Source organism: Lontra canadensis, unplaced genomic scaffold, assembly GCF_010015895.1.
Source record: "Lontra canadensis isolate GAN:19392208 unplaced genomic scaffold, GSC_riverotter_1.0 scaffold162, whole genome shotgun sequence".
NCBI classification, from domain to species: Eukaryota; Metazoa; Chordata; class Mammalia; order Carnivora; family Mustelidae; genus Lontra; species Lontra canadensis.
The window spans coordinates 77,836-95,797 of NW_022631156.1; the positions used below are offsets into that span (position 1 = coordinate 77,836).

General features: G+C 38.5%; 1 non-coding gene across 1 annotated transcript; it reads left to right on the forward strand.

Annotated features, from left to right (window-relative positions):
- The first annotated feature begins 1,866 nt into the window (after positions 1-1,866).
- Positions 1,867-1,969, forward strand: LOC116859763. The gene has a single exon (XR_004381207.1). It is a non-coding gene; the product is annotated as a U6 spliceosomal RNA (small nuclear RNA).
- Positions 1,970-17,962: the final 15,993 nt, after the last annotated feature.

Here is a 17,962-nt window from a genome sequence, read left to right on the forward strand (position 1 = left end):
ATAACAATTGTAAAATATGTGATTTCTTTTATACTCATTGCAAGATTAACTACAGGTGAGTGTGGGAAATAGAAAAATACTAACTCATTAGATTAGTTCCCTCTTCCTACCCCTTAGTGATACAGTAGATTAGGGGAAGCTTCTGTACAAACTATTTTTAAAGTGAAGTTTCTCTCAATATTTTCACCCTTCAGAAGGAATCATTTCCAAAGTTTATCACAGCAACACAACATTGACATAAGATGTATGACTCCCCCCTTTTGGACAACACACAATATCAGGGGCTGAATTTACTGGGTTGGTGAAAAACTGTGCAAGGCCGATGAACAGACGTTTCCCAAGACACTATCTACCAGGTAGCAGGCCACGGTGTTTCTGGAGAGCTGAGATATGCAAATGAGGTGAGCTTTATCACTTCCCAGCGGCATCAGGGACAAATGAGGTAAGCCCTCTGTCTGCCCCACCACAAGTGCTTCCAGGCCCAGGCAACGGGAGGAGGGACCCAGGCAAATCCAGGTGAACTCTTTCGGTGGAGAAATGGGAGCCAGGAGCCTGGGGGTTGGTGATGGCTGGGGACAAGGAAACCAGAGTTTGTACAGCTAAGTAACTGAGGGGAGAAAGCAGTATATAGACTTCCAGAGATCTTCAGAAACCCCCTCAAGTGTTCAGGTAAGTATTGATGAACACTCAAGGTGGGGGAAAGAACCACTAAAAAGGAATAAAGATATAAATGCCCAGAGATGCAGGACTTCGAATAGGGCCTGTTCCCAACACTTAGTCTGGAAAACCTCTTTGTTAGAGTGTAAAGAAAGGTCTTGCCTTGGGAAAGGGGAGTGATTAGCCCTAGACAGAAAACAAGTCCAGCCTTGCCTACAAGTCTTAGAAGCAAGACTCCAAAGGAAGACTAGTGTAACTACGTCTAAAACAAAGACTGTGACTATCTTTCCAAAATATTCAGCAATGAATAAGGTAAATTCCCAGTGCCTGGTGTCCTATTAAAAATTACTAAGCTGCTAGGAAGGTGGAGAGTAAAACCATAAAAAGACAAAGTTAGTCGGTCAAAGCTGACACAGACCTGACACAGATGATAGAATTATCAATCACATTAAAACATTTATTATTACTGTATTCCAAGTACACATAGAACATTTATCAAGATAGATCATATTCTGTGTCCTTAAACTGGCTTCTATAAAATGGAAAAGATTTAAGGCCATAGAAAGTATCCTTCCATTAAATAGTAGAACTCAATTAGAAACCAGTAACAGAAAAACCTCTGGTAGAGCTCCCAAATTTGGAAATTTAAATAAGACAACCCCAGATAACTCATTGTTCACCGAAAAAATTCCAAGATTGAGTTAAAAACATATTTGAACTTAGTGAAAATGAAAACGTGGCATTTCAAAATGTGTGTGATGCTGCTAGAGTGATTTTGGGGGCAAATGTTAGTGCTAAATGTTAATTCTAGAAAAGAAGGGTCTCAAATCAATGATACTAGATTCCTCCTCTAAGGAACTAGAAAAGGATGAAAAAATTGAGGGCAAGATAAGTAGGAATAATGAAGATCAAAGTGTAAATGGTTAAATATGACAGGAAAATAATAGAGAAAATTGGTGGAACTAAATGCTGGGTGTTTGAGAAGATACATAAAACTGATAAATCTCTAGGCACTTTGATCAGGAAAATAGAGAAGACAAACTTAACCAATATCAGGAATGAGCAAGGTGACACCACTAGAAAATATACCGATATTAAAAAGGTAAGAGAATATTATGAAAAACATTATATCGGTACATTTGAAAACTTTTTTATATAAAATTGATAAATTCCTTGAAAGACACTAATTACCAAAATCACATGAAAATAGTGCTCACTTTGGCAGCACATATATTAAAATTGGAAAAATACAGAGGTAACATGTCCCCTTAACAAGGATGATATGTAAATTCATGAAGTTTTCTATAAATAAAAGGCATTCAAATCAGTAAGGAAGAAGTAAAACATTCATTATTTGAAGATGACATGATATTTATATAGAAAGCCCGATAGACTCCACCAAAAAATTGCTAGAACTGATATATGAATTCAATAAAGTTGCAGGATACAAAATCATTGTATGGAAATCCATTGCATTTCTATACGTCAGGAATGAAGCAGTAAAAAGAGATAAGGAATCACTCCAATTCACAACTGCATCAAGAACAATAAGATATATAGGAATAAACCTGACTAAAGAGGTGAAAGACTTGTACTCTGAAAACTGTAAGACATTGATGAAAGAAACTGAAGATACCATGAAGAAATGGAAAGACATTCTATGCTCATGGATTGCAAGAACAAATATTGTTAAAATGTCTATATTACCCAAAGCAATCTACAGATTGAATGCAATCCTCATCAAAATGCCAATGGCAGTTTTCACAGAGCTAGAACAAACAATCCTAAAATTTGTATGGAACCAGGAAAGAGCCCAAATATCCAAGGCAATCTTGAAAAAGAAAAGCAAAGCTGGTGGCATCACATTCTAGACTTCAAGCTCTATTACAAAGCTTTAATGATCAAAAATAGTATGGTATTGGAACAAAAATAGACACAGAAATCACTAGAACAGAATAAAACTCCCAGAAATGAACTCATGATAATATGGTCAACTAATCTTCAACAAAGCAGGAAAGAATGTGCAATGGGAAAAATACAGTCTCTTCGACAAATGGTGTTGGACAAACCAGACGGTTACATGCAGCAGGATGAAACTGGACCATTTCCTGCACCACACACAAAACTAAATTCAAAATGGATCAAAGCCTTCATGTGAGACAGGAAACCATAGAAATGCTAGAGGAAAGCACATGCAGTAACCCCTTTGACGTCGGCTGTAATAACTTCTTTCTAGATATATCTCCTGAAGTAAGGGAAATAAAACCAAAAACTATATAAATAGCTTTTGCACAGCAAAGGAAAAAATCAGCAAAACTTAAAGATAACCTATGCAAATAGGAGAAAATAATTGCAAATGACATATGTGAATAAAGGATTAGTATAAAAATATATAAAGAACTTAGAAAACTCAATACTCACAAAATGAATAATCCAATTAAAAATGGACAGAAAACCTGAATAAGGATTTTTCCAAAGAAGACATCCAGATGGGCAACAGACACATGAAAAATACTCTATTACTTATCAGGGAAGTACAAATCAAAATTATAGTGAAATATTACCTCACACCTGTCAGGGCTACAATCAACAACAACAACAGGTGTTAGGATGTGGAGAAAGGGGAGCCCTCTTGCACTGTTTATGGGGATGCAAACTGATGCAGTCACTGTGGAAAATAGTATGGAGTTTCCTCCAAAAGTTAAAAATAGAATTACTCAAGATCCAGCATTTGCACTACTATTTACTCAAAGAATTTAAAAAAAAAATACTGATTCAAAGGGACATATGCACTCCGATGTTTATAGCACCATTATCAACAATAGCCAAATTATGGAAATAACCCAAGTGTCCATCAACAGATGGATGGATAAAGAAGATGTGGTGTATATCTATCTATCTATCTATCTATCTATCTATCTATCTATCTATCTACCTATGGAATGGATTGGAATATTACTTAGCCATAAAAAGGAGAAATCTTGCCATTGCAATAACTTGGATGGAGCTAAAGAGTATTATGCTAAGTGAAATAAGTCAGAGAAAGAGAAATACCATATGATTTCATTCATATGTGTAACTTAAGAAACAAAAAAAAGGAGCAATGGTGGGGAAAAAGAGAGAGAGGCAAACCAAGAAACAGACTCTTAACTGTAGAGACCACACTGATGTTCACCAGAGGAGAGGTGGGTGGGGAATAGGGAAAACAGGTGAGGGGGATGAAGGAGGGCACTTGTGATGAGCACCAGGTAACGTACGGAAGTCTTGATTCACTATATCATAAACCTGAAACTAATATAACACTGTATGTTAGTGAATTGGGATTTAAATAGTTTTCAAAGTTAAAAAAGAAACATGCAATGTGAGTGCAAATTATTGCTGAGAGAATTTCAACATGGCTTAAAGAAATGGGAACTATATTCACAGATTGGAACAGTAAATATTGTGAGGATATTTGTTTTCCCCAAATTCCATAAATTAAATCCCATCAAAACACCATTGTGGTTTTTATGGTAGAAATCTATAAACTTATTCTATAATTCCAGTGGCAATTCAAAAGGCCTAAATGATCAAAACATTTTAGATAAAAAAAAATCAGAGGACTACACCTGAATTTAAGATTTATTATTAATAATCATGAAAGTGTGGAATTAAAATAAATAGATCAATGGAACACAATAGAGGATCCAGAACTAGACTCAGATATAAACGGACAATTTCTATTTGACAAGATTGGAAAGAAACTCAAGGTAGAGAGAATTAGTCTTTTATTAATGGTCCTGGAAAAATTGGTTATGGGGAGAATGGTTGTAAAAAACCCATAAACAAAAAAAACCTTAATGCACCTCTCATACTTGACATTAAAATAAGCTAAACTGGGGCGCATGGGTGGCTCAGTGGGTGAAGCATCTGCCTTTGGTTCAGGTCATGATCTCAGGGTCCTGGGATCAAGTCCTGCATCGGGCTCTCTGCTCAGCGAAGTGTCTGCTTGGGTTTCTCTCTACCTCTGCCCTCTGTGCACATCCCCCCTTCAAATAAATAAATAAATATTAAAACAAAATAAAACAAAACAACAAAACCTTCCAGGTAGAAGGAAGCATAGAATCCATTGAGCATCACCCTTTCTTGTAACAGGTGTGAAATAGCAGACACACAGAGGGGAAACGACTTTAACAAAAACATGTAATTTAGTTACTCTTCCCTGACAGAAAAATTAAGTTTCCCTTCAACACTTAAGTTACAATCCTAAAGAGTATTTTTTTCCTCTTGAATTAAGCCAGAACCACTTTCTCCGTAACAGATATATACTTGTCACATCCATTTTCATATTTTCCAGTAAATGTCAAAGTCCTTATTGTACATAACTTTTTTCACTTTTATTCTTTCTCTTGAAAAGAGACACTTTAATAATACATGTTGAGAAGTCATCCTACTTGTTTTTATAAGGTAAGGATTCTTAGTATCATTAGCCAAAAATCTTCACTTCTGATCCATCCATCTAATTTTTCAAAGAGAGGTTTCCCTCGGTTAATCGCCTCAGAAACAGACTGCAGGGTATTTACCCTTCCTGGGCACCAGTGCTCTTAGGGAATTGGGTGATACAGAAGTCTATCCTGGGGACTCCTTTTTCCTTTAAACTAGGGTTTCTGAAACTCTTTCTGCAAGTGTCAGATAGTGAATATTTTGGGCTTTGCAGTTACAACCCCTGAGTGCTGCTGGAGGGCCAAGGCTCCATACTGGAGGGCCAAGGCAGCCAGAATGTGGACAAACATGAGTATAGTGTGTTCCAGTGAGGCATTTCTCCAGCAGGTGGATGGTCAGACTTGGCGAGCAGGCTGTGGTTTGCTGACTCTTGGAAACTGTGAAGAACTCAAGAAACAGTAATCCTGAAAGCTGTAAACTCACAGAGTGAATACGGACGGTTATGTTGGTGATGGCACAGGGGATATCTATCTACAGGACCCACACCCTCCTAGGCCCTTCAAGGAGAGATCTAAAAGAGTTGGCCCATATATTCCTAAAAATAATTTCAGGGACGAAATGATCCTGCTTTCATTTTACAGATGAAGAAACTGACCCTTGTAAAATTATGGTAACTTCTCAAAATCATTGTGATAATAATCAATAGAGGGAAAAAAAAATCTAAAAAAAACCCCCAGGATTTTCTAGCTCTGAAGAACTGAGTTCCAAATAAAACCATTAATGCAGCCTCATTTGAAAGGCCTTGTAATGTTTTTGGTTCTAGAACATTTTGGCTACTTCATCCATATTAATCCTCCCATGTGACGGAATGTAAAGTTGAATTGAATCCTACCTGATTGATATAATAATGATGACTGGACACAGTAAGCCAACAGTGATCTCATTCTCAATAGTGTGTTAGGGGGTTAGCAACATTTTCTCTGAATATTTTCATGTTTGCTTCCTTCTCTCCCTTCCGTGATGGATCAGGGTTAAAAGTTTGATCATTAATAACCATATGTTTGGTACTACCTTGCACAGGTTACCTGACTGGTTGGAGTAACAGGAAGGACTCTAACTAAGGTTACCTCAGGGCTTGTAATTGCCTACCATGTGCTTGGACTGATCAAGCCCATAGCATCAGACAGCCCCTGAAATGGGGGCCCGACACCTTGGGGATTCTGAAATCAGGGGGTCCAGTGTAGGAGAAGAGAGCAGCAGGCAAGGAGAGGCAATCGAATATGACTGTAAAGAGGGAGTTTTTTGTGACCACAAACAAGCTGAGAGTGGGGAATCCAGGCAATCAATGGGGCGAGGTTGGAATAGCAGTAGTGAGTGATGAAGGATGTCAGTGAAAGCAACATTACTCTGATCTGGAGACTGACACAGATTTCTTTCTCGAGCAGAGCAGGTGTTCGCAGTGGGCCGTGTCTAAACTCTGATGTAAGTTTAGAGCAACGACCTTCTGTTTGCTGGTGTAATTGATGGTCTGATTGTTGGAGCAGGAGTGAAAGAGCAAAGCCTCAAGTAGAACTGGTAGCCTGTGTTCATACGGAGAGACCTTCCAAGTGGAAAGGACGCCATGTGTCTTGTTCAAAATATTGTTCCTGGCTTCCAGCACAGTGCCGGACACACAGTAATAATTTAAATACTTGATGAATGAATCATGGATGGATGGAAGTTAGCTGCTTGGATAAAGTGAGTGAAGCTGAAAGAATGTAGCCTCGGAGTTCTGCTTTCCCCTAAACAAAAGGACTAGGAAGGAGCTAGGTATCCTTCAGTTCAATTGGTTCATTTTACAAATAGACAATCTGTGTCTGAGGGTGATCAAGATTCAAGGCCAAGCTCATTGGTGAAATAGTAATATCATCTTGTGAGCATCTCTGTTTCTTGTAATATAGAAGCTAGTGAGATACAATGTCACTAAGTTTGAGAAAGATCCATTTTAGTTACATTAACTATTCTGTAATTTATTTGCCACTTAAGAATGAGTAGCTACTAGTGATTATTATCGATTATGATAAAAATAATTTCAATTTAATTATTTTGTGCAATTATACTCACCTCTGTTACAATATCTGTGTAGGGTTTTTATAACTTTGTTCATTGTCAAAGAACCTGACCATGTCTCTACAATGTAAAAAGTTTACATTTTGTGGGGATGCCTGGGTGGCTCAGTCAGCTAAGCGTCTGTCTTCCGCTCAGGTCATGATCCTAGTGTCCTGGGATTGAGGCCAATTGAGGCTCCCTCCCTACTCTGTGGGGAGTCTCCTTTTCTTTCCCTTTGCTCCTCCCCACTCCCCTCTCATGCTCCCTCTCTCTGTCAGATAAATAAAAATCATTTTTTAAGAAAGCATACATTTTTATAACCTTCAGTAAACCTTTTATGAAATAAATTACATACAATTATCTAAGTGAAATCAAAATCATGCATTTGTATAAGAATTCATACAGGCACAATGCTTTTTTAGCAACTCAGTAAAAGCTTTACACAAATGAAAAGAGTCTTCCATCACATTACACAAAAGTGTGTGTGAAAACTGCATTCCCATATAGGCTCCAGCATTTGAAGCAGGAGAGAAATAGAGAAAAATGTGATTTAACGTAAAAAGTTTTATGCCTTAATTTTTAAAAATGACATTTTAAAAGCCTATTCTATTTTCATCATTTAGAAGCATTTGATGTTAATTTCTTGGATAATTATTACTTTAATGCATAATTGAATTGAATTGAAGACTGAGTTCCTTAACTCGTAGTTCTTCTTTGACCAATGGATCATAAATTGTGTGGCTGTTTTTTATCCATCTGGTTTCCTTGCCACAGTGTAACTCCTGACAGGCATCCTGAAGACAGTGAGATTTGGGAAGAGTGGACCTCTATCGATGCTCTCTCCACCCTGACCACCTCAACCACATATCCATCCCCTGACCCTCTAGGGGAGAAAAATGTCTTGGAATAAAATATTCTCTGCTTCTGAAAGATTTTCCAGATGGATGGATGGATGGATGGATGGATGGATGGATGGATGGATGATAGGTGAGAAAATGCCCTTTGCAAACCTCTAAATGTCCCATGGCAGGCAGAGAACTTTGGTGACATTTAAAGGTGGTCCCCATAATGAGCATATGCCTTAGTATTTGAGATCTAATCCATTAACTGTCAGCCCTGAGCTAATTGCTCTTATGTAATTATGGAGTAATTCAATATGGCTGTTATGAGCTGAATATCTTGAAGGTCCAGGGTCTCAGAATGTGACCTTATTTGGAATTAGGGTTTACAGAGGTAATCAAGGGAAAATGAGATCACTGGAGTGGGCCCTAACTCAAGAGGACTGCTGCCCTTACAGAAAGGGTCCTTTGGACACAGAGGCATGCAGAGAAGGAGGATGGTATGAAGGGATGCAGAGAGAAGGCAGAGACTGGGGCAGGGTGTCACCAGGCCAAGGAGCACTGCCTGTTTCTGATGGACCACCAGTGGTTGGAGCAGGGCTCTGAATGGTCTTCCCCAGGGCCCTCGGAAGGAAACAGCACTGCCCATAGCTGAGACTCCAACTGCTAATATCCAGACCTGTGAGACAATAAATAAGTCTTGCTTAGGGGCACTGGGGTGGCTTGGTCAGTTAAGTGTCTGATTCTTGGTTTCTGATCAGGTGGTGATCTCAGGGTCGGGAGATCCAGCCCATCGGGCTCCAGGCTCAGCACAAAGTCAGCCTGATACTCCCTTCTCTCTCTCTTTCTGCCTCCATCTCTATTTCTCCAAAATAAATAATTAAATCTTAAAAAATAAAGATTCTCTCTCTCTCTTAAAAAAAAAAGTAGTAATAATACTAACTCTTGCTTAAACAGACCAGTTTGTGATGTTTTGTTTGTAGCCCTAGGAAAAGTAACATACTGCCCAAGAAGTTTAAAAAAATAACGTGGTAATTATCCAGGAGATAGAGCCAAAAGACAGCTTAAAAACCTAGAAAGTTAAGACAGCAATTCCTCATAATTTATAATTGGAAGTTTTATTTGTTTTGATTTCTCTGGTATCTTCAAAAGTGTTATGTTATTGAATACTTCTTTAAGTATAATGCATTTAATGTATATTGCATTTAGTACTTAAGGTTACACACATTTAGAATAAAATTATAAGAACATGGATGAACATATTGATACCTACTTTGGGATTGTATTTAACTTGGAAGAAGGTAAAAAGCATAAACCATTGGATTCTATGAGGAATTCAGCAACTTCAATCACATTTTGCTTCAGAAAAACTGAAAAAGCTATGTGACATTTTTAACATTTGTTACATCTAGGTAACATCTACCTTAGTGTTTGTTACAATATTCTCTGTACTTTTATTATCTTTTTTACTGTGATCAAAAACATATCACCTAAAATTTACTTTTTCATGCTTTTTGAGTGTATTGTACATTAGTGTTAACTATGTCTAGAACAAATCTAGACTATTCTAGATTTCAAATGTTTTGAAACATTTGTGTGAAGGGACGCAGAGAGAAGGCAGAAACCAATGTTTTGTTACAAAACAGAAACTCTATATCCATGGAACTGAAACTCAGTTTTTCACTCTTGTATATTTATGTGTATTTTATAACTGGAAAAGGATCACTTATTTAATATGCCAAAGATTTTACCTTCAGAAGGCAAAGTTTTGTTTCTCATTAAATATATATATGTAGGGGGCCAAAGAGAATCCCAATGAAGACTCTGTTGGTGAGATGGTTCACTAACCCATGACCATGACTTCATACGCTGTTAGAGTGATGACTAGGTCTGTCTAGTGTGTTGTGGACTCCAGGATGAATGTAATTCTATAGCATGGAATTTGCCCAGCACTGCAGTCTATATTCTCTCCTCCCCGTGGAGTATCCCAGAGCTACACAGAATGCCAATAAGACCATTACTCCTACTTGACATTTTTTAAAAGGGAAACAATTAGGGGACCAATTCCATTTGTAGCTAATACAGTGTCCAAGATTTCCTCTTTCAGGATAAAGATGTTATTGGTCTGTCTAAAGCAAGGCTCAATTCTGCAACATTCCTCATGGGTTTGTTCAGTGATGGCTTAGGTAACTCACTTAGAAAATATGACTTGGTTTTCACATGCCCCAGATCAAAATTCTGCCTGGACATTGTCCAAAAGTCTTGCTATTTAACATAACAGGTGCATCTTCTTATTCCTAAAAGCAAAAGTTCTTGCACAAACAATTCAAAGAAAAGGAATGTGAACCTCTTTCATAGGCATTCAGGTAAAGGAGATTCATTTCCTACACTGTCAGATCAAATGGTTGAAGCTTTGCTTTAATGACTTTGTTCCTACGCCTCTTCTCTAAGACAAACACAGCAATAGTCCATTTTATAGGAGGTCACCTTCTGAAATTATTGATTTTTCTAATGGGAATCTAGGAAGACCTTATGATATAAATACACATTGTATTTACTCCCATGATGCTTACTCTTTAAGGGTCCAGAAATAGTCTGTCTTTAGGGAATGATTCTGAGGATCATATTCAATTTTGCAATAATACCAAAAAAGTTGTCTGCATTATTGGAAAAAAAAAAAACCAGTATTTTGTTATTATATGAAGAAAGGAAACTCCAAACTTTTATTTTTCATAAAATGGAAGTAACAGTTACAGATATTTAAAAAGTAGAGGGGCACCTGTATGGCTCAGTCAGTTGAGCATCTCCCTTCAGCTCAGGTCATGATCCTGGGGTCCTGGGATCGAGCCCCGCAATGGGCTCCCTGCTCAGTGGTGAGTTGGATTTTCCCTCTCCCTCTGTGATTTCTCTCAGTCTTGTTCTCTCTCAAATAAATGAATAAAAATCTTTAAAAAAATAGAAAAAAAAGTAGAAAAATCCAACCATTTCCAGGAACATAGGTGGGGTTTTGAAATTTTTGAGAAAGAAATATGAAGACTCGTGTAAGTGCCACCTGGAATTTTGCAGCACATATTTGCTGAGGGATATATTTTAGTTCTTTGGATCTTTAAGTTAATTTCTCCCATCTCATTTTAACTTTAAATAATAGTTTAAAAGATTTTTGTATAACTAACAGAGAATTTAAAATTTTCAAGTATTCAAATGGCTGATTTGGGAAATAAGTCCATCAGAGAAAGACAATTATCATATGATCTCTCTGATATGAGGAATTTGAGAGGCAGGGCAGGGGGCTTGGTGGGTAGGGAAGGAAAACATGAAACAAGATAGGATCTGGAGGGAGACAAACCACAAGAGACTCTTAGTCATGAAACAAACGAGATTTGCTGGAGGGGAGAGTGATGGGAGGGATCGGGTGGCTGGGGGATGGACATTGGGGAGGGTATGTGCTATGGTGAGAGCTGTGAATTGTATAAGACTGATGATTCACAGACCTGTACCCCGCAAATAATACATTACATGTTAATAAAACAAAAACAAACAAACAAAAAACCCCAAATGGCTGCTTTGTAACTCTGGTGTTACAAAAATGGCTAATTTTAAAATGAATAATTTTTCTTCAGGAAATAGCAATGTTAAAACTAAACTTGATTTGTACTTGGTATTGTAAATTGATGTTTACAATAGCCCATAAGTCTTATGATGGGATATTCCATTTATAATGCTACCAGTGGGGAGTCTGAGGTGACCCAGGTACCTTAGCTAGTCATTGATAGAGAGGAGTTAGTTGCCTGCTTTCCAGAGGTCACATTTTTGGCGCTAAACAACATCCCAAGTTAGAAGCAAGTACATTGAAGGGACTAAATTTAAAAGCAAAATAGTACTTACTTATTTTTTCATACTTTGTAGTTCTTTTAATATTCAAATCCACTTTTCTGTCTTGTCTCTTAGTGATGGGAACAACTAAAAAGGGTCCGGTCATTTGAAATTTGAGGGTACCTGGATGGCTCAGTTGGTTAAGCGTCTGCCTTTAGCTCAGGTCATGATCCCAAGAGAGCCTGCTTCTCCCTCTGCCTGGCACTCCCTCTGCTTGTGCCTGTGTTCTCTCTCTCTCTCTACCAAATAAATAAGTGAAATCTTAAAAAAAAAAAAAAAAAGAATAAGAAATTTGAAGAGGTTATCTCATTGGATGTTTCTGTGGAAGAGTGGCTATGTTATAATAATAATTGTCTGTTCTTTCACTATGATGGGAATGAAGTATGCATTATAGGGTTACATCTAAATTTTTTTGGACTATGTCTTAATGCACACTCTATATGGTCTATATGGTCTATATGCTTAAGTTGCCCTGTGATAATTGTGGCCATACGGGAAAGCGTTCAGTTTGGACTCTTTCTATCTCTGTCTCTCAGTCTCTGGATCTGTATCTCTGTCTGAGGAGGAGCTTTCTAAACTTTGCTAAAATAAAAATCTCAAGTTTGTCTTCCATCACTGCTTATTTCAAAGCCAGCTAAAACACATGGTTGTATAAAGTTATAATTTATTTTGTGATTTAATAAAGAATTCGATGGAGATATAGAGATTCTTTTAATTTAGAATAGAATGGTACCTCTTACTCAGAATGTCAAAGTACCATACGAAGATCAGTTAAATTACATTTTTGAAAAGCAAGATAGGGAATGAATGATGGTTTCATCAAATTCAGTTAATTTCCCTTCTACCATTTCAAGTGCATTTTTAGTAGGGAAGAAAATGTTAGTTACTGTGCTGGAGTTTCTTCTCCACCCTTCTTGCTGCAAAAGTGTATATTGGTTGATCAATAAATAACAAAATTTGAAGGAGTCCCTGTCAGAAAAGTCTGTGCAAAAACCAGAAATATAAGTGAATCAGTCCCTACAACCTGCTGTTGTTTCTAATCAAAACCTGAGTGACAGGGGCTAAGATTATGTTGCTGACCCAGCAGTTTAGAGCAGGGTTGGGAGGCGACGTGAGCAATGTATTGCACAGCAGATTGTGAAAGTGAAGCTGATGAATTAAATGAAAACACGGAAGTGAGCAAGGGGCAGTGGAAATAGGGCTGGCATTTAGGGTTACCACATCCCTCAGCCAGCACTCTGGCCAACCTTCCCAGTGGGTTCTATGCCAGAAGCTCACAGCATTTCCTATCTCTTATTGTAAACGCTAAGAAGTCATTCAGATAGAAAATAATTGATAATGCTGGGTACTGTTGCTTACAACATACAAGGTTAAATAACATTGTAGTCTTAACAATCAGTTACAAGATCTGAGATGTGTTGATTGGGAGCTGTTCTTGCCATATTTCTCCCCTGTAGACCAACAGTCTTAATTCCACGCTCATAAAAGCCCATGGAAAATTGCTGGTCACTTTTTATGCCAGAATGATTAGCTGCAGAAGACCAAAGCTTAGTGGTATATCCTCTTTGTACTGATGCAGTTTCTGTGACCTTTTCATTTGGAAGGAGAATTATTTAAATACGATTTGGGGTTTATTGTTTATTGAACTGTGGGAAATTACCGAGGAACAAAATAATTGGATGGTTTTCCTTCAGTATAAGAACAAAGGTGTTATACTGAAGGAAAAGGTGTTATAAATATCATCTATAGTGATTTTTTGGGTTGTAAATTCCAACAAATCTGGGAGAACTAATTATCTGAACAAACTTTTCTGTATTTGTTTTTTGTTTTATAAAACTAGGCTTCACTTTTGCTATGTGGAGTTTATAAACTTAATATATAATAGCCATTCACTGAATGGTAAAATGTGAAAAATCTGAATAAACCCCAAAATATATTAATTCAATATATTAGGACAAGAACAGTGAGAAGATTAAAAATAAATTTAAAATTAGCTTATATAGTTTATATAAGTGAATAGCTTATTCTACTGTAAGCTCTTATTCTACTGTATTCTACTGTAAGCTCTCAACAAAAGTAGGTTGAATATCTAAAAATAACAACTATGATAATGCAAGATCAGCCTAAAACAAAAATGTCTCAGTTCATCATTTTTACAACAGTGTGATTTTTTGTTTTGTTTTGTTTTGTTTTTCCAGTTTTAATGTGAAATAATGGATATCACTGTTTAAGTTTAGGGAGCACAGCATGAGAGTTTGATTACATCTGTTGTGAGATCATTTCCATGATAGGTGCAGCTAACATCCATCTTCTCATGTAGGTACAAGAAAACAAAAAGAGAGAAGAAAAGAATTAAGGGGAAAAAATCTTCTGATGAGAACTCAGGATTTATTCACTTGAGAACCTTCTGATGTGTCATGCAGCACCTGTACAGTTACCTGTATCCCCAGGACTTACTGTCCCACAACGGGGAGTCTGTACCTTTGGACCACCTTCCAAATCTCCCTCCCTCTACCCATGAATTTTTAAAAGTAGATTTGAAAAAGAGTACTGAAAATGGTGAAATAACGTATATTGCTACATTATGCTGTTTAAAGTTTGAAGAATGTCAGGGAAATAAGAAAACCAGCAAATCTTATTTATCAAGTACAAGAATTTAAACAGTTTCTTCAACAGCAAAATGATGATTTATCCAATAAATATAATTCAGCAATTAAATTTGGATTTATATACATATGCAGTTAATGATAGACAATAAGCCAGGGTATGATTTGTTGTTTTATAAATTTTTAATGATGTAAAGAAATGAGTACTTTGGAAATCTTTATTAAGGAGTTATTAAAGAACCTGTGAGAATTACACCAGCATCTACTAACGTGAACACTGCCATCTAGCTATTTCTTCTCTAATACATACAAAACATATATATTTTTTCCTGAATTTCCTAAATAATGGCACATATGTACATTTTCTAGATGAGAAAATGTTACCTTTTTTTGTGTCAGAAAGTTATTTCAACTTGTCCTAGGAATCATCCAAAACAATTATTGCTGCTTTTTTTTTTTTCCAGAACAATTATTGCTTTTTTGGGAGGGTACAATGGCGGTGCCTTGTTATATTTATTGTTATTTCTATGCTTCATTGTCATAAGCATATATAATTTGTAGCACTTGTTGTATCAGTAATAAAATAAGTGATACCTTTGAGAATAATGTGAGTAATGCCGGTTCATGCTATGCTAAAAAACTCAAATCACATAGGGATTCTTAACCAGATATATGTCGAATTTTAGTCTCTTCTTTTGCTTTAAGAGCTGGCTTTTTAATACTTCAATACCACTGCCATTTCAGTGAGTTTTCATTCTTAAATTTAGTGAAATATGGAAAGCCAAATATCCAAGTTTATTAACACTGTGTGTAAAATAAAAGTAAATCAGTACCTTATGAGGTCTATATATTTTACTTGCAAATTTTTTATTTGCATTTTTATAGTGGATGTTGTCAAATTTGTCTTATTGAGTTAAAAGTCTTTTCAGAAAAATAATTTCCCGTGTTTTAATGGGGTTAGAAACATATACTATTCACTTACAGGTAAATATTTCAATTCTGTCAATTTATCTGATCATATCATAGTTATTATCAATTTATTCTATAATACATACTGTATAGTCATATCTGCATGACATCTAAACCTGTTACTTGCATTAGCCAGTTTCAGGGTTATATCCTTACATGATAGGGGAGTCACTGAATTTATCTTCTAGAGATAAGAGGTGTTACCAGCATTTTACTATTGGTAAAAAGGAGAATTTCTAATTGAGTCCACTTTATTACGTCAAATAGTATACTGGGGTAAAGAATTGTATTGGTAAGTATTTAGTAAATATCAGCATATGCCAGCATTGCATTATTTTATTAATGTTTTCATAAGGTCGTATTTAAGTACCTTTTTCACCAATGGCACCATATAACACATGAAACAGGGGTACATGTGTCTAAATATGTTTTTAGCAAAAACGAACAGCAATTATTAAAGGAAATCTCATTAAAAAAAAAAAAGGTACAGAAAACACTTCATCACAGATGATTTGAAATCTAAGGTAAGTTTCGTAATAAACATGATATAAAGCAATAGAAAACAATTTTTAGGAAAACGTTGTGGAAGAACAGCAGGGACACCTCCTTCTTTAAACGACCAGAAAGCCGGAAACACTATGAAGCCACATTTGAGACACGTGGTACCTGCCGCCATCAGTCAGCTGGTGATGGGGAGCCGGGCCCTGGGGCCCCTCCATCAGCGAGCAGCACCCAGGCTGGCCAGGTGCTGACAGGTGCTCCAGCCGCCAGGCCTGTGGCCTGTGCGTGGAGCGGGAGGCTCCCTGGGAAGGGAAGGCGTGCAGTGAGTGGCCGGCCCTTTGGACGGCCTTGCGGCTGCAGGTGTGTAAATGAGTAAGTGCGGGCCCCTTGGCACTCGGGGAAGGCAGGCAGGGCTAATACCTGCTTGGGCAAGAAGCAATCCCACATCCACACTTCCGGGAGGAAGCTCCCTCTAGTCTCGCGGGAATCCGAAGTACCACGCGGACGCGTGGGCCCAAGGGGGTTCTGGGAAAGGAGAAGCTAGCTCAGCTTCTTGTCGTGCACACGTGTGTGCCCTTCCCTGTGCGCTTGCCCTCCAGGCTGGTCCTCGAGCACTGCGCCCCGGGCCACAGTGGAAAGATCAGCCATGCAGGAGCGGAAACCTCGGCAGGCCGAGGGCCAGGCCGCATGTGGACTTGCCCCAAGCGCTGGGGTTCCGGTCCCGGGCATCCTAGTGCAAGGCTGGGCCTGCCAGTGCGGCGTCCCTTCACACCTGTGTCGGGGTGTGGGGTCTGCAGCAGGTCCCCATGACCCCGCTGCCTCTTCCTGAGCCGGTGCTGTGAACAACAGCCACAGGCCATGCCCTCTGACCCCTTGCTTCTCTGGCATCCTGACATGGGGAGCAGGACCTGTAGACCACGCGTGTGCATCATGAAGCACGGATGGACCCGCGGAGCCTGCCCCACCCCCCGGAGCCTGGCACACGTGAGTGCAGCTAGGGGGTTTCCCTTGGGAAGGCCAGCTGGGCACACGTGCTGCTTGCAAGGTTGCCAAGAGGCCTTTGGTGTGTGCAGTGGACAGGGCTGGGCTGAGTTGCTAGGCGTGAGCATCCAGGAGGAAGCATCCGACAGCGGGGGAGTGGCAAATAGGGGGCGATGCACAGATCATGGAAATTAGCTCATTGAGCTCTTTGAGGATCCCAGCGCACTGCTTGGAAACAGATTTTGAGATCTGAGAACACGGAAGGAGCCCACAGTCTCGGTGAGTCAGAGAAGCAGCGTCTGGAGTCCAGAAGCCAAGGCTTCAGGCATTTGTGACACAGTAGAAAAGGAGAGGAAGGGGCACAGAGATCTCTGGTGGTTTGCAGATCTGGGGTTTCCCTAAGTCCTTAGCTGAGTCCTGATCTATGTAGGGGTCTTGCTGAACTACCAGTGCAAGGGCAACAGCAAAGAAAGGAATTAACCTTGAGGTCGTGCTGGAGCATGGTAACTTCTGAATTCAGTGTGACTAGTGTCCTTATAAAAAGAGAATATGGACAGGTACAAACACATGGAAGGATGTCAGGACACTTGGGAAACACAAGGAAAATGTCAGGTGAGGACAGAGAAACCCTAGGTGGAAAAAGTCACTTGACAATGGCGGGAGAAATTGAGGTTAAGCAGCTACACACCAGCAAATGGTAAGGACTGCCAGCAATCCTCCAAAGGTAAGAGAGAGACCACTGCCCTTATGGCACCTGAACTTTCACTTCTGTTTCCACGACAGTGACAGAATCCATTTCTGTTGTTTTTAAGTCACCCAGTATGTGGTAGTTCTTATGGTAGCCCTAGGAGAGTAATACAGGTTAGTAGGATCCTTCGAAAAATAGGCTAAAGACTGTTCTAGGCACAGTGATCAAGTTTAGTCCACACTCATCACATTTAAAATTAAAAACAAGGATTGGGGGCACCTGTGTGGCTCTCTGCCCCTCTCCACTGCTTGTGCTCTCTCTCAAAGAAATAAAATTAA